At 36.1% G+C, this 19,141-nt stretch overlaps 1 protein-coding gene across 1 annotated transcript in view; it reads right to left on the bottom strand.

The window, feature by feature from the left end:
• Positions 1-19,141, bottom strand: part of LOC136875610 (uncharacterized) — an 82,352-nt gene that overhangs the window by 17,650 nt on the left and 45,561 nt on the right. The window lies entirely within an intron of this gene.

Below are 19,141 nucleotides of genomic sequence, written 5' to 3' on the forward strand. Positions count from 1 at the left end.
GTCATGCAGTGCTGATCTTTGCCATATGACAGGTGATCTCATAAAGCTCAGATCTATTCTACCAGAATAGCTTAATTTAAAAGTATTTCTTACAAGTTAAAGTTTTCAAATGTTTGATGTGGATTTGTACCAATCCTATTTCCGAGGCCAGAATTTTGATCTCCCCAGTCAATACACTGAAACTACCAGCTTGCAACATTTTCAAGTAAGGTCATTCATATTTAACATTGCAGAAAGATTGTTTGCAAGAAGTGTTAAACTACCTCATTAAATATGTGTATATCATTTCTCCAGTGTTTTCTCAACAGTTCATAAAGCAACTTCCATTTTAAATAAAGACAGTAACAATGGACATTGTATTCTGTATGAGACGTTATGGCAGGCATGCCACATTTCAAGTTATGTTTCAATTTTAACATTGAAGACAACAAAAGTTTTTGCAAGAAGTGAGGTCACTTTGTGTAAATGATACATACATTTTTGCGTTTCTCAAATAATCCCTCTAAAGGCTCTGGGTTCTTCCATTTGTTTCAATTTCTGAACAATGAGTTTTTGTAATCTACCATGTGATTTTATGGCTGATGAAGTCTCAAATAGAGACAAAACATGTCCCTAATATTTAACATGTTTTTTAATAAAATAGTTTTTCACTTGCAAAGCGATGTGTATTGATTGGGTGGACCAAAATCTAACATTATTTCTTAGTTTTAAGTGGTATGTTCCGAGCTGTCAGCGAAGAGATGGCGTGGAATGACATTAGTAGACGATTAAGTTTGAGTGGTGTCTTTAAAAGTAAGAAAGATCACAATATGAAGTTAAAGTTGGAATTCAAGAGGACAAATTGGGACAAACATTCATTTATAGGAAGGAGAGTTAGGGGTTGGAATAACTTACCAAGGGAAATGTTCGATAAATTTCCAATTCTTTGAAATCATTTAAGAAAAGGCTAGAAAACAACAGAGAGGGAATTTTCCACCTGGGCAACTGCTGTAAATGCAGACAGGCAGAATGACTGACTGACTGACTGACTGACTGCCTGACTGGACTGGACTGGACTGACTGACTGACTGATTTTACATCCATTTAAGCAAAAAATTCACACATAATTAGACATGTTTTTGACCTGGCATTGGGTCTTCCTCAGTAAGACATGTGTGATGCATAAAAACATAGGAAACCCAGAAAATGAAATGTCAGTTTAAAAGATTTTTAGAAAGCATGATGAAAGTTAAGAAACTGTGAAACATTGATCATTAAAACAGTCTTGAGCTGGAAGTCTTTCTATTTCAATGCTTTTTGTTGTTCTTTGGTGTGATTCAGCTGGTATCTGTATTGGCTTAGTTTTTGTGTTCTGGCCTGGGCTGTTATACATAAGCATTATTGAAGTTGAACCGTCTGCTTTTTGTCTGTAAAATGAATAATACAAATGGAATTAAGGTTGAAAAGTGGTGACTAACAGGAACAGTATTTTAGATTAAGTTATGAAGAACGAAAATTAACTTACCTTATGTGGCCCGCTTGTATCACCCATGTTCTCTGATTTTGCAGTCCCGCTCTCGACTGACTTGCTCCCGCAGTCGAGATGCAAGACGTGTTGCTGCAAGGAAGTGGAGTGGGGAAATGGGGTGGGGCTTGCAAGAGAATGGGAGTTTGCAGAATAATGGGGGCGGTGACCGAAACCGAGTGTAATAATTGTGAGTTTTAATTACTGTGTTGATGGGGTGAAAGTTCCTTTTGGGGATCATTGTAAGTATCTAGGTGTTAATATAAGGAAAGATCTTCATTGGGGTAATCACATAAATGAGATTGTAAATAAAGGGTACAGATCTCTGCACATGGTTATGAGGGTGTTTAGGGGTTGTAGTAAGGATGTAAAGGAGAGTGCATATAAGTCTCTGGTAAGACCCCAACTAGAGTATGGTTCCAGTGTATGGGACCCTCACCAGGATTACCTGATTCAAGAACTGGAAAAAATCCAAAGAAAAGCAGCTCGATTTGTTGTGGGTGATTTCCGACAAAAGAGTAGCGTTACAAAAATGTTGCAATGTTTGGGTTGGGAAGAATTGAGAGAAAGAAGAAGAGCTGCTCGACTAAGTGGTATGTTGCAAGTGATAAAAATCATTGTTATCCGTATTGAAGATACTGAATGTAGGATGTTAAAAGGTTTGTTTTTTTCACCTATTCAATACATATAAATTTTATAAATTAGGAATTTATTGTAGATTCCACTTGAGACATGTTTCGCCCTTCATTGAGGGCATCATCAGTCAAAATATCACCTCAAGGTAAAAAATCAGGTAACTGGTTAGTAGTAGACATGTACAAATTATTACATATTATTAACAACATATAAAAATTAAGTATGGGAAAAAATTTTGTACAAAAGTGATGGTTGAACATGTAGGTTTAGATGAAAAGTCAGCACCAATGCCTAAAAATAACAAAGTAGAGTTCTGCAGTGGTGCTCTGGAGAAACAGTTGACGCAATCATATGAAAATAAAAAGTTTAAAAAATATTTACAATAAAACAATTAAGGGAGAAAAGGTGTAGTGTTTGGCATCAATGTTAGTAACCAAAAATTGATGTCAAAGGTTGGTAACTATACAGTATTTACATAGTTCAATTGAACAGTTGAGATAAAGTTTTTTTTAAATATTTACATTTAACATTCAGCGTAAATGTTTGTAATAAAAACTAATGTTAATGATTGGTAACTATATAGTAATTACATTATCTAATTGAAAGTTGAGAATTTACAATTATATACATATTTACACAAGAGCAGCTGGTGCGCAAGGTATCATTCAGTATCTTCAATACGGATAACAATGATTTTTATCACTTGCAACGTCAAAGCCAACCAGGCTACAGTGAAAACCAACAAATACCTAAACCTCAAGGTAAAAATCGGCAAAATTTCAAAAGACATTAATTTCCTTAAAGAATGTGTTAAGCTAAATTTAGTACCCAAATTCTTGAGACCACTGCAAAGGAAAAGCATTCCGTTTCAAAACTCGACTATCACCCAAAACAAAGTCAACAACATCTGGTTGAAGGACGAGATTAAACAACTATACAGGAAAAAATCATTCTTAAATTTACAACTTTATCGAACACATTTAACCCTTGCACAACACCTATCCCCTCTTGAATGGCAATCTTTCCTAAGACATACTGACAATAAATTAACCAACGTACTAGAAAAGAAACAAGACACATTAAACCTCAAACTAGCCCATCTGAAGGGAACCAAACCAAGCACATCAAACCACAATAAGAACAATGATACTACATCCATTATTTCAAACAACACCCCTACTACCATCAATTTGTCTGACACCACCTTCTCTGACATAGAAATGAACCTCCTAAACAGAGGCCTTAAACACAATTGGCCTAACCCCAATACTATCGATGACCTAACCACCACTATTGCAGAAGTAGAATCCAACATTAGTAAACAGATCACCACAGAGAAACAAAATGACATCAGACACGAAATAAAAAAGAAACTGCCCTCCCTAGTTAATGAGTTAAAAACCAACAAAAACAGTACCCTCTCAAAACAAATCCATGCCTTAAAGACCAAAATAAACACCAATAACGTTATAGTAACAAAAGCCGACAAAGGTAACACAACTGTACTCATGAACAAACAGGACTACATCAAAAAAACTGAAGAATTCTTTTCCGACACAACCTACACCACCATCAACAAGGATCCTATACCAAAAGTACAACGCAACTTAAAAACCCTTCTCAAAAATTCAACTTTCCTCTTAAATGACCATGAAATCTTTAAACTAGTCAACATGAATCCAACTTTACCCACAGCCAAGTCCTTACCCAAAACCCACAAAAAAGACATCCCCATCCGACCAATTATCAACAGTAGAGGCAGTCCAACATACAAAACTTCAAGATTTCTACACTACTTTCTCAAAAAACACTACAAATTCAACAACAAATACCCCATTAAGAACTCAATTGACCTATGTCAAACCCTGAATAAATTTACACTGCAACCAAACCACATTCTATGTTCCTTTGACATCACTAACATGTATCCGAACATCCCAGTTCTCGAAACCATGAACATCATAAAAAACAACCTCTCCAAACACAGTGGACTAAGCAAAATAGAAAGTGATGAGTTCATTAAAATATTAACCTTTGTATTGAACAATAATTACTTCACGTTCAACAACAAGATTTACCATCAAAATGGCTTAGCTATGGGAGACCCTATTTCTGGCATTCTAGCGAACATCTATATGGACAACTTAGAACACAATAAAATTATAAACTCCATCGATGGTATTCATCTTTGGCTCCGCTATGTCGACGACACACTAGTAATCATCGATAAACAGTGCAACAACAGCGACAACATCCTCACATTCCTAAACACTTTAGACAACAACATAAAATTCACAAAAGAAGATGAGGACAACGGCTCCATCAATTTTTTAGACATCAACATCACACGAATGGACAACGCTTTTGAGTTTCAAATACACAGAAAACCCTCCTTCACCCCACTAACAATAAACAATTCCTTACACCCAAACTCCCATAAACAAGCCCCTTACTACAGTTTAATATACAGAGCTTTAAAAATCCCCCTTTCACCTACCAATCTGAAAAAAGAACTTGATTACATAACAGATATTGCCAAGTTCAATGGCTTCAACACCAACATGATCAACAAGATCATCAACAAAGTAAAACTAAAATTAACAACAAATCTTTCCCCAATAAAACCCAATAAACACAAATACGCAACTTTCACATACACTAATCCAGTTATCCACCAGATAGCCAACCCCCTAAAAAAGCACGAAGTCAACATTGCTTTCAAAACGCAAAACACGAACCAGAACATATTTTTCAACCAGAACTCTATCAACCCAAGAAGAAACCTCTACGCGGGCTCAGGTATTTACAGACTCACCTGTTCACAATGCAACTCCTCGTACATCGGACAAACTGGCCGAAGCTTCCAAACCCGTTATTTAGAACACTACAATGCCCAAAAACATAATAAATTTTCCGCAATGAGCACCCACATGAGGGACACTGGCCACCACTTCACCACAATAGAACAAGACTTAACAATCCTAAAAAAAGTCGAGAAGGGCAAACTAATGACTGAGTTTGAGAACCTATACATCTATCTAGACCAACACTTCAACAAGGATAAAAACCTCAACGAGATAATAGATTTAAAAAACCCCCGTTATGAACAAATTCCCACCTTACTACAAAAAATAAATTTTCAAGGCAACAACTTGTCTAAAATCTTCAATACCACATTAACTAACTCACCCAGCACGTCGACAATTACCCCCCTACCCCCCACCTCCCCCTTTCCGACCAATTCCCCCACACACAACGACAGCAAGCCCACACGTCCTCCCACCCAAGCACCCCCCCCTCCACCACGACCCCACCGATACAACACGAGAAATAAGAACCACTCGACCTTCAAAAACAATACAACACCCAACACAAGCAAATAACATTCATCACATTAACTAAAGGCATCAATATTATCCGCGTAACTTTCGGTTCCTTATCCCCCCCCCCTCTTTTTATAAACTAACACTACATCAACCTGCACTCCCAATACACAACTAGCTCGCCCCTCCACTCTACCTTCCTCCATTCTGACAGCTCACCTTTGCGCATGACTCCGCCCATGCCCCTCCCCCCCAAAGCTATCCACTCCTCCCGCCGCCATTGCTAACCGCATGTGCGTATTACCGACTGAGCCTCCTTCTTAGTCCACCAATACTCATCAACAATCACCTCTCAGCGACACATCAGGTACGTAACATAACATTCACTCTTCATTACTTACCATAAACCTTTCTTACACACCAACTAATACTATTAACGTCTCAATTACAGATAACTTCCACTTCTTACAATACAACTTTCAACAACTCGCCGGAACCCAGTGCACATCGGCACAAATATGGCGGGCCACTACGGCTCCTCTTCGCAGTCAGAATAAGAAGATGCCTCACCTCAGCTTTAACGCTCTGACTCTGCAGTTGCCGTATACTTTCTAATCTCTCCACAGCAGTCCACAACACAAGCAACTCTATTCTATCTCACCAGACCAGTAAAGACCAACAACTTCATCCCGTAGTCCGCCTTATTTTATTCCACGGAACAATATCATTTTGTCTCACCGGCATTTCACACCGATGTCTCTACATCACAATCGATGCTACAGAAGTCAACTAAAAGAATAAGCAGAAGTTTCAACCCACAACATTTTTCCTAATTAGCAATTACCCACTTTAACTGTCACCATTGTTGTCGTTCAAACGCACGGATTACCCATGAATCTCCAGCCACACTGACCAGTCTCCGTCCCGATCTCGGCGCTTCAACTGGAAAACCTTCAGCTTGATGCCTATAAAACCTCATTTGGCTATAAAAATTTCCCCTACCCCCGGTGATTTTTAACTAAAATAATCTGCTCTACATATTTCTGAAATGTCAATGCTAATTCTTTCTTCCAACCTCTAAAACATCAGGACGCACTTGGTACTAAAAAAAATTTTTTTTTTTTTTTCCCCTTGCGCACCAGCTGCTCTTGTGTAAATATGTATATAATTGTAAATTCTCAACTTTCAATTAGATAATGTAATTACTATATAGTTACCAATCATTAACATTAGTTTTTATTACAAACATTTACGCTGAATGTTAAATGTAAATATTTTTAAAAAACTTTATCTCAACTGTTCAATTGAACTATGTAAATACTGTATAGTTACCAACCTTTGACATCAATTTTTGGTTACTAACATTGATGCCAAACACTACACCTTTTCTCCCTTAATTGTTTTATTGTAAATATTTTTTAAACTTTTTATTTTCATATGATTGCGTCAACTGTTTCTCCAGAGAACCACTGCAGAACTCTACTTTGTTATTTTTAGGCATTGGTGCTGACTTTTCATCTAAACCTACATGTTCAACCATCACTTTTGTACAAAATTTTTTCCCATACTTAATTTTTATATGTTGTTAATAATATGTAATAATTTGTACATGTCTACTACTAACCAGTTACCTGATTTTTTACCTTGAGGTGATATTTTGACTGATGATGCCCTCAATGAAGGGCGAAACATGTCTCAAGTGGAATCTACAATAAATTCCTAATTTATAAAATTTATATATAAGTGGTATGTTCCGAGCTGTCAGCGGAGAGATGGCGTGGAATGACATTAGTAGACGAATAAGTTTGAATGGCATTTATAAAAGTAGGAAGGATCACAATATGAAGATAAAGTTGGAATTCAAGAGGACAAACTGGGGCAAATATTCATTTATAGGAAGGGGAGTTAGGGATTGGAATAACTTACCAAGGGAGATGTTCAATAAATTTTCAATTTCTTTGAAATCGTTTAGGAAAAGGCTAGGAAAGCAACAGATAGGGAATCTGCCACCTGGGCGACTGCCCTAAATGCAGATCAGTATTGATTGATTGATGATTGATTGATTGAGTTCTTATGTTCCTGTTCTTTATTACAGATGATAGGAATAAAAGTTTCCCATATTATGTTTTTTTTTCCATTTGTCTCATTTAAGTTGAGGGCTAGGTTCTTATATTGATCCATACTGATGTAAACATTCTTTAAAATGTTGAGTAGTGTAGAATTTTTAGATCTTGATCTATTGTAGTATAATATTGTGAATATAGTATTTGTGATGGTTACTCATGGCAGAGAAACAATTATATTTTAAAGCGTTGCGATGTTCTGTATATCTTATGAGGAAGTTCCTACCAATTTGTCCGATGTAACCTGACCCTTATCCCTGACATTCCAGTTTATACATCCCAGAGTTTGTGTATTTATTGGTATTATTTACTCTGTGTGAGTTAAATAATAAGTTATTCTTTCATTAGTGTTGCTGGTTTTGAAAGCAATTTTCAGGTTCTGTTTTCTTATGACGTTAGTGATTATGTGTATATTATTATTGGTAAATGTGAATGTGGCATATTTTTCTTTAGTTTTTGACTCTTTCATTAAAGTAGCTGTGGGCTTGTTAGGATGATTATTGGTTAGCTTATTTATATATTTTGTGCTGAATCTCTTGTTCAAAGCTATTTCGTGGATGGTCTTAATTTCTTTTTTCAAGTTTTTCTTTGAAAGCAGGAGTTTTAAAGCTCTTTCTAACATGCTATTGTAGGCAGCTTTTTTGTGGGCTTCAGAATGTACTAAATTTTTTTAAATGGTGTTAGCAGTGTAAGTTGGTTTCGGTAAATGTTAAATGCCAGATGATTGTTCTTACGACGTGATAGTGTTATGTCTACATAATTAAGCAAGTTATTGTTCTCCATTTCCATAGTGAATTTAATATTCTGATCTAAACTGTTGTGTAGTTCTAAAATTTCATTTTCTTCATTAACACTGCTATCTGTGAAGACTACCACATCGTCAACGTAACATACCAGTATTTTATAGCTTTGATCTTATCTATGATGTTTGTGTGTTCTGAGTGGTCCATATATGTGTTCGCCAAAATACTCGAGGACAGTGCTCCGTAGGTAAACCTGTCTGTTGGTAGATTTTATTCTCAAAAATGAAATAATTATTAATTAAAGAGAATTTTATTAGGCCTATTAACTCATCTATTTCACCAATGCTTAATTTACTGAATTTGGTTAAATTATTCCATATCACCTTTGTAGTGGTTTTAATGGGTATATTGGCATACATATTGACAACATCAAATGAAAGGATCTTGTGGTGTTCTGGTATCTATATATGTTTTATTCTTTTGCAAAGTTCTGTGGAGTTCGTTATTGTTGTGTTCACTTGGTAGTGAAATGGGAATGCCATTACGACATTCTCTGCCAAAGTATTTCTAACGTAACTCGTTCTAACTCCCATCTGAAAGAGTATGAAAAGACTGCTGTGCGCACAGGCAGCGGAAGTGACAGTAAGGTATGCAACCACTCACTGCAGAGAGCCACTGAAGACCAGATGACGTCACTATTGCACTTTGCATTCCTTCTATTTCAATATCTCAAGAATGGAATGTGCTATCAAAATTCTAATCATGCCATTGTGTAGCCCCTTATCACAAATGATAATGTACGAAGTTTCATAAACATCGGCGGAAGGATAGCTGAGTAATTAAAGATGGGAAATTCATGAATCTGAAACCACATGGTCTGGCCTACGGATATAAAAAGGAGCCCGCTGGGCTAGTAGAAATCACTGTCTTCAAGTATTCCCAGCTGCCACAGCATGCAGGCCAGCTGTGGAAAGTTATATTCAAGGTCTTTACCCTGTCCGACTGAGTGCCGATGACTGACATATTACAAAGTACGAGTACTCCAGTTTAAATTTCTGAGTGTCAAAGGTGCGAACCTAGAACTCTAACTTCATGTGAGAGAGGAGGTGATAAATTACCTCAAGTTGTTAATAGTGGTTGACTTGTACAAACTGTGATACAAGAGTAATAGAATTTGTTTTGTAAAGTGTCGAACTGAAAGCGCTTATATAATAGACATTCTTTCTACAAGTAAACGATTGCAAAGTGACTTGTATAATTCATTTCAGTTCGTAAAAACTGTGCATGAATTTATTTCACAGGACTGTTCCGCATGAACAGCACTTGAACTTATTTCACAAGACTGTGCATGTAACAGGATTTATTTGCAAAACTGTGCTTAACTTATTCTCGTTAGACTGTGCTTTAGAATATTTCACTAGACTGTGCCTCAGTGAAAGAACTTAATTCCTTTTCATATGGCCGTGTCTTCACAACAGTGTTCATTTCACAAACTGTGCTTTAACTTATATTCAAAAGACTGTGCCTTCGTTATAGTATTTACCGTGTTTTCAAGTATTATGTAAGACTGTGTCTCAGTGACATAATTTGCTTCTTTTCGTTAGACTGTGCCAAAGTAACAGTGTTCATTTCATTTCATAAGACTGAGCCTTAGTGTCAGAGAAGGTTCCAGATTTTGTAAATTGTGTTACCCCATTAACTTAAATTTCAGTGACGAGTGTATTGGACGACAATTATTTCATAGTTTTGAACTGTGCTAATCTTTCTTGTCATCGTCAACTGTGATACTAAATTAATTTGACTTTCTTCAATAAGTGCATCGAATGAGTAACATATTATTTGCGATGAATCTTATTAACTGTGGAATTTGTGGATTATACGAACAGTGTCATGTAATAATCTTCAGTGGAGTGTGGTAGAGAAGTGTTGTATTAGATCTTATTGACATTGTGAAGTCTACACACTGCTTTACTCTCTGCATGGGATCTCAGTGGAATAAAGTCTAAATTAATTATTCCACGCTGCACGCTGACATCACCAGACATCAGACTCCCGGGTTTGAGTCTCAACGGAACTTCAAGGGCTTATTTAGTATTAAAAACTTCATTTTTTGTCCGTATTGACTCAAGATTTTACAATGCTTAGTAAAGCTAAAGGTTCCACCTATTCAATACGTTATCGTAATGGTCTATTTAGAACATCACATATTTATTTAACTTATCATAAAATACATCTTTGGTACCGGTTTCGGCAATCCACTATGCCATCATCAGCCATTGAGTTTTTTATAGCAAGGAACATTCAAAAATTTAAAAATATGCAATAGCAAGTCCTATTCTTACATGAAAAACATTAAAAATATAGCTAAATAGCATAGGCCCATTGTACTATACAAATAACATGTCTTTTTTGAAAAATACAATATTATTTAGTGCATCTAAAATTATTTTATATATAATTGGCAAAGTCTATGATTTGGTATACCTTATGTACAATAGAATCATGTAAAATTGATAAAAGAATCTACTTTTTGCCATTTAACCAGTTTTTAAAACAACAAGTCCTATTTTACATGGAAAATATTAAAACTTGGCTAGTTAGTATTAACCCTTTTTTTTATGTTATACAAGTAACATGTTAAGTATCTTTTTGTGCGTCTAGAATTGTTTTTTAGGTGCTTAAAAAGACTATGGTTTGATATAGTTGATACACAGGAAATTTGATGTTTCTATAAAAACCTCTGTCATTTTTAACACAGTTTCTTAGTTCCTCATAATATGCGATTTATACTGTTTTAGATAATAAATACAGGTTCTTCTTCCTTAAAACTTATTGAAACAACAGTCTGTTTTGACTATGTAAGTCCTGATGTGTTTTTTCTTGTTTGAGTATTGCTTCTAGTATTTCCAATGTAAATAACTGTGTGGCTGAGGCCGAAACTATGGTTAAGATCTTGAATATTATTTTATGTGCCAGATGGAAATGGGCCGTAAATAGTGTTAATCTCGAACCAGTACGGACCTAAAAAGGAAATAGTGAAATGAGTATGAGTTAATGAGAACGATACGCGGTAATATAGAAAAGAATTGAAGATATGAAACTCACCTCAAGTTGAATGTAACAGCGTGCAGAGAGAGTGAGGAACAACTGCTGAATGTCTAACGCCAACCAGCCGACTCAGCTGTAAGGCGGGGCGTATTATGTAGGGGAAGGGGACGCAGTAGAGGTTGCGTTCGCGTGTGCCTGTGTGTCAGGGGGGCGTGGACTTTGCCGGGGATAGTAGGCTAGCGCGCTACGTAATATTTTATATACGGATTGATTTTTAGGAATTTTTAAACTGTTAATTAATGAAATAAGCATGTCAAATAAAATTGTAGATTTTTCCGAAATATCATTTAGATTGTAATTGGGATTATAATATTGATCTAAAGTAATGTAACATTGCTCTGTTAGGTCTAGGAGTGGGCCTTTATTTATTGTTTCGATGATGTCCAAGTCCTTGTTGATACCGTAAAAATTGTGTTTGTATTCCTGTATGTGCTGACCTATTGCCGAAAATTTTCTATATTTTATGCTACTTTTACTTTTAACTCTGACATTTTCCGTTTAACCAATATTTTAAAAAAAAGACATGTCAATATTGCCTTCAAAACCAATAATAGAAATTTAGATATTTTTTACAACTCAAAATCGGTTAATATACAAAACCCATTCGATAGATCAGGTGTATATAGGTTTCATTGCAACGACTGTACCAGTGTTTACCTTGGACAGACTGGGAGATCATTTAATATCAGATACAATGAACATGTCAATGCCATAAAATATAGAAAATTTTCGGCAATAGGTCAGCACATACAAGAATACAAACACAATTTTTACGGTATCAACAAGGACTTGGACATCATCGAAACAATAAATAAAGACCCACTCCTAGACCTAACAGAGCAATGTTACATTACTTTAGATCAATATTATAATCCCAATTACAATCTAAATGATATTTCGGAAAAATCTACAATTTTATTTGACATGCTTATTTCATTAATTAACAGTTTAAAAATTCCTAAAAATCAATCCGTATATAAAATATTACGTAGCGCGCTAGCCTACTATCCCCGGCAAAGTCCACGCCCCCCTGACACACAGGCACACGCGAACGCAACCTCTCCTGCGTCCCCTTCCCCTACATAATACGCCCCGCCTTACAGCTGAGTCGGCTGGTTGGCGTTAGACATTCAGCAGTTGTTCCTCACTCTCTCTGCACGCTGTTACATTCAACCTGAGGTGAGTTTCATATCTTCAATTCTTTTCTATATTACCGCGTATCGTTCTCATTAACTCATACTCATTTCACTATTTCCTTTTTAGGTCCGTACTGGTTCGAGATTAACACTATTTACGGCCCATTTCCATCTGGCACATAAAATAATATTCAAGATCTTAACCATAGTTTCGGCCTCAGCCACACAGTTATTTACATTGGAAATACTAGAAGCAATACTCAAACAAGAAAAAACACATCAGGACTTACATAGTCAAAACAGACTGTTGTTTCAATAAGTTTTAAGGAAGAAGAACCTGTATTTATTATCTAAAACAGTATAAATCGCATATTATGAGGAACTAAGAAACTGTGTTAAAAATGACAGAGGTTTTTATGGAAACATCAAATTTCCTGTGTATCAACTATATCAAACCATAGTCTTTTCAAGCACCTAAAAAAACAATTCTAGACGCACAAAAAGATACTCTATTTTTTAACAAAACATGTTACTTGTATAACATAAAAAAAGGGTTAATACTAACTAGCCAAGTTTTAATATTTTCCATGTAAAATAGGACTTGTTGTTTTAAAAACTGGTTAAATGGCAAAAAGTAGATTCTTTTATCAATTTTACATGATTCTATTGTACATAAGGTATACCAAATCATAGACTTTGCCAATTATATATAAAATAATTTTAGATGCACTAAATAATATTGTATTTTTCAAAAAAGACATGTTATTTGTATAGTACAATGGGCCTATGCTATTTAGCTATATTTTTAATGTTTTTCATGTAAGAATAGGACTTGCTATTGCATATTTTTAAATTTTTGAATGTTCCTTGCTATAAAAAACTCAATGGCTGATGATGGCATAGTGGATTGCCGAAACCAGTACCAAAGATGTATTTTATGATAAGTTAAATAAATATGTGATGTTCTAAATAGACCATTATGATAACGTATTGAATAGGTGGAACCTTTAGCTTTACTAAGCATTGTAAAAACTTCAAGGGCTGTCAACCGCCATGAGATAACGTGGTGCCATGGTGCTGAGAGGAGTTCCATGGTGAGGGGGAAGGAGTACGACAACGTGGGACATCCCCGACGCCGATGGACAGCATCTCTCCCTACCTCTGCCTGGACCTTCTAAACCGCTACTGCTCATCTGTAAAAGGTGATATAATTTGTCTGACTTGAATAAACACAAGGTTGTTCTAATTCCCTTGTCTCTCTGGTTTTCCTAGCATGGACCATACACGCCCTGGCATCAACTCATGGTCTCCGCTGAATTCAAGTACGGGCATTCTGGTTACAGTAGTGATAATGTGTACTAAGGAAATCTTGAATAAACTGAGATAATTTGTATGTCGGGCTACCCCTAAAATTGATAATAGGTTGTATTTTTGGTAACGATTTTGCTACGGGTAACCTAGGGTTCATGGCAATGAGTTTTTCTCTTCAAATTCATTGAAAAGGAAAGTACTATTACTGACTATTGATTTTAATTCTTTTTGCAGGTTATTTAAGGGATTCTTCTTGATTACATCATATTTGTTTTCCGCGAAAAACAAATGCATTTTATTAATATCATCTTTCCTCCCCATGATTACTATTGCATTCCCTTTATCAGATTTAGTTGCTATTAGGTCATTAACCTTTCATTTTTCTTTGATGTTTTTAACTTTTTTATTAATGGAAGTTAGGCGAGAAGCTCCTGGAAACACATTTTGATGATGATGAGATCTGGCCTGAAGAATGGACCTCCTCAAATCCTGACCACCTGGGTTTAATCCACCATCCTTGTAGAGCTCTTCCTGGTTTCAATTTACTGAGAAGGGAATGGACATCTCTAAACAGAATCAGGACAAACCATGGAAGGTGTAAATTCTGGCTTCACAAGTGGGGAAAATCTGAAGACCCCATTCTGCGACTGTGATAATGTGCCTCAGACCATCCAGCATGTTGTTATGGACTGCCCAAAAAGAAGATTCAATGGATCTGTTCAAGAATTACATAGTGCCTCTACAGAAGCAGTGGACTGGCTGAAAAGTCTGGACATTAAGTTTTGAATGCTGGCCTGTAAATTACATACTTATTTAAGAAATATATATTTATATGTATTTATAATGTATCCTTGTTTTGCCATACAATAATACTAATGGATCGGTCTGTGTTATGATTAAATACTTGTTTATGATAAGATAAAAGTTTGTTTTTCATAACGTATTTTATCTCTTCCTGTTTATCTAAAGGTAATTTGTCCACTGCCATTCCTGTTTCTACTAAAGTGGTAATTTAACTGTCATGTTTGGAGGTGGTGGGCCAATGATGTATATTCTGATCATTTGTAATAAAGAACAGGAACATAAGAACTCACAATTATTACACTCGGTTTCAGTCACCGCCCCCATTATTCCGCAAACTCCCATTCCCCGCAACCGCCCCGTTTCCCCACTTCACTTCCTTGCAGCAACACGTCTTGTGTCTCAACTGCGGAAGCAAGTCAGTCGAGAGCTGGACTCCATAATCAGAGAACATGGGAGATACAAGCGGGCCACATAACGTAAGTACATTTTCATACTTCATAAATTAATCTAAATGCTGTTCCTGTTAGTCACCACTTTTCAACCTTAATTCCATACATATTATCCATTTTACAGATAAAAATCAGACGGTTCAACTTCAATAATGCTTATGTATATCAGCCCAGGTTGGAACACAAAAATTAAACCAATAGTATACAGATACCAGTGGAACCACACCAAAGGACAACAAAAAACACTGAAACAGAAAGATCTCCAGCTCAAGACTGTTTTAATGCTCAACATTTCATAGTTTTTAAACTTTCATCATGCTTTTTAAAAATCCTTTTAACTAACATTTCATTTTGTTTGTTTCCTATGTTTTTAGGCATCGTACATGTCTTACTGAGGATGACCCAATGCCAGGTCAAAACATATCTATTCATGTGTGAACTTTCGTCTTAATTGGACATAAAAATATATAGTATAGTCTAGAAGGATTAAAATAGTTTTGTACAATTTTGTAAGAAGTTCAACCATTAATACAGATTCAACAATGAGATTCATAGTCTGTAATATATTATTGCAGTTTTTACCAGTTTTTGGTGTTAACCTGAGTATGTATTTATTTGCTTACATATATTGTGACCATTATTGAACAGCAGTGAACAGAAATCAGCGAAGCCACAGAAATCCTTGTTATGTAATGTTTTTTAAATTTTGTCTTGTCATCATTTTGGGTAAACAAAAGAAACATTTAAAGAACTGAAGAGTTTATGCAAAGCAAATTATTGTATGTAGCTTTCTTATTCTGGAAAACCTCAAGAAAAAGACTTGAAAAATCGATGGTGTGTAATATTTAAAAATTATTAATATTTAGGCCTATGAAGAAATGGACTATGAAGATGTAAGAGATCTGGGTATAATTGTATATTATTCTACAAATTATATAAAGGGATGTGGATTTTTATACATGACTTGTGAGGCAGGGTGTGCCATGTGTAAGTGGCCCTTTCCTGTCTTTTAGTAATATCCACTAATATGCGAATTCAGCAGAAATGATTATTCCAGAAGATCCTTGTCATTGGTCAAAATAAAAGTGTTTCTTATTGGCCAAATTATTAGGATTTTTCATTGGTGAATGTGGAAATCTGGAGTGTTGTTATTGGTTATTTGTAATTGCACGATTTCCTGCTTTTTGCTCCTCGCATGTGCGAGTTAATTTGTCCGCGTCTTTGAATTTGGATCACTGCAGTGGGCGGACGCGTCTTGCGTCTGTCCTGCCTAGGGTCTCCAGCCTCTCACGGTAAGCATCCAGTTATTGCCTTATATTAATTTAAATGCATTCTTGTGTTTCGGACTTTTCAAACTTAATGTAACTTCTGTAATTATGTAGAATTTTATTTTGTGTGCCAGAGTTTCCTCTAGATTTCCACATTTACCAAAATTGAGTATCAGTATGACTTAGCTGTTATGCTAGTCCGCAACGTGTTGTTTCGGAGGCAAACCTTCTTTTCTAACTCAGTATTTTGTAAATGTATAGCGTAATTAATTTTTTGATTCTTTCGAGGATGCCTCCTTTAATTCTGTAAACTTAACTTAAATGTGAACCTCTATGTCAAAGTTTGTTCATGCCCGAAGAGCTTCATTAGATTGCCTCAAACATGCTTTGTTTTAGTGTATCAATTATCATTTAATCTGCAATTCATTTATTTGTTCATTTGTAATTGTATGCTTCATTTTCTCAATAATTATTTGTCTGATGGGTGATTTATCATGAACCTTTTCTTCTCCATAATGTCATACCTTCTCATGGACCTCAACAGGGCCCCTTCACGTTTTCACACTCCTTTCTTAGTTGTCATTTTTAGGCCTGTAAGTTATTACCTAGAGTATCTGTTAAGTTATCCATCACACTTCCAAGCTTTGATATATATCCGACGCTACTTTGTTATGTTTATTATTTTCCGAGTTCAGTTTATTTTCATATTATTATTATTATTATTATTATTATTATTATTATTATTATTTTAATCAATGCATTACATGTTTTCAACTGTAATTCAATCAGGACATCGTATGTGTATAGTACGCGAACCTTTTCTTGAGCCCTAGTTCCCATTCAGCACTATGGAGCTCAGGGCTCAAGAAAAGGTTTGCGTACTATATGATACTCTTGGTGCAGATACTAGATTACATAGTATCATTATTATAATCAGCACCAGAAAGCCATTAGAACAGTATTGAATACCAATGCCAAAATGTGTGAAATCTTACCTGATGAAGTATTTAATTACTTTTATAAGAACACACAGGAAATCTAATGATACGGCGCAAGATAAGTATTGCCTTGGCATAACGGATAATGAGAGAACTCGGTATATATATCCAGTATTTCTTTTCAACTGCAACTTGCTTTACATCACACAGATAGGTCTTATGGCAATGATGGGATAGGAAAGGGCTAGGAGTGGGAAGGAAGCAGCCGTGGCCTTAATTAAGGTACAACTCCAGCATTTGCCTGGTGAGAAAATGGGAAACCATAGAAAACCATCTTCAGGGAGTGGAGTTCGAACCCACTATCTCCCAAATGCACCCTCACAGCTGCACAAACCTCACTGCACGACCACTTTGCTTGGTCAGTGATATCCAGTGATATGGAAATTTCAATGAATATAAGTGATAATAATAATAATTTCGTGTGGCTATTTCTAGCCGAGTGCAGCCCTTGTGAGGCAGACCCTCCGATGAGGGTGGGCGGCGTCTGCCATGCGTAGGTAACTGCGTGTTATTGTGGTGGAGGATAGTGTTATGTGTGGTGTGAGAGTTGCAGGGATGTTGGGGACAGCACAAACACCCAGCCCCCGGGCCATTGGAATTAACCAATGAAGGTTAAAATCCCCGACCCGACCGGGAATCGAACCCGGGACCCTCTGAACCGAAGGCCAGTACGCTGAGCATTCAGCCAACGAGTCGGAGAATATAAGTGATGAGAATCTAAGTATATCTGATAACCCAATACAATTAGTAAAATGTCAACTGTACAGAAAGACATTTTATCAAGAGGGGAATTAATGTGCATATAGCCAGAAGTCCTGCAACATCATTTGAAACATCTGTACAGGGATAAAAGGTAGAATAACAATATTGTGGCATAGGTAACATCCAAAGGAGCCAGATTTTTTCAAGTCAGTCCCAAACTCAAGAAAGGGCAACTTCATGTGATTCATCTCATGTGTGTCCAGATCAGCCAGTGCCCTCACTGAGGACGTTTCTGCTTTAATCCATATTGCCAAACCCTATTAGTTTCTGGACACCTGGACAATTGCAAAATCGTCCTCTAGTGCTCTGAAAACAGCATCCCTAAAAATAGCCTACCTTATACTGGATACTCCAATAATGTCACCTCAGGTTCTTTGTCAGAGTTTAGGGATGAAATGAAGAAATGGCGACAGTTTTCAAATAGTAAGAATGATGATGATTTTGGCAATGCTATTACCAGCTGGACTGAGTTCCTAGCCTCGGCAATAGATTAACTACAAAGTCCTAAACATCCCTAATAATGTTATTGGCTTTACGTCCCACTAACCACTTTTACAGTTTTCAAAGATGCTGAGGTGCCAGAAGTTAGTCCTGCAGGAGTTATTTTTACATGCCAGTAAATCTACAGAAAATTTTCAAATACCACCGGCCTGAGCCAGGATAGAACCTGCCAAGTTAGTGTCAGAAGGCCAGCAACTCAACCGTCTAAGTCATTCTGCCCGGCATCTAAACATCCCTCTTGGAAATATTACCAATAGAGAAACAAAATACAATGGGCAAAAGGAATACATACAAGCAATTAATTCTGAATGTGCAATAAACTGAGACAGGATGAAGAGAAAAATTCAGATACAAGATTACACAGTATCATTATTATAATCAGCACCAGAAAGCCATTAGAACAGCATTGAACACCAATGCCAAAATGTGTGAAATCTCACCTGATGAAGTATTTAATTACTTTTATGCAAACACA

This window comes from Anabrus simplex, chromosome 6, assembly GCF_040414725.1.
Source record: "Anabrus simplex isolate iqAnaSimp1 chromosome 6, ASM4041472v1, whole genome shotgun sequence".
Taxonomy (NCBI): Eukaryota; Metazoa; Arthropoda; class Insecta; order Orthoptera; family Tettigoniidae; genus Anabrus; species Anabrus simplex.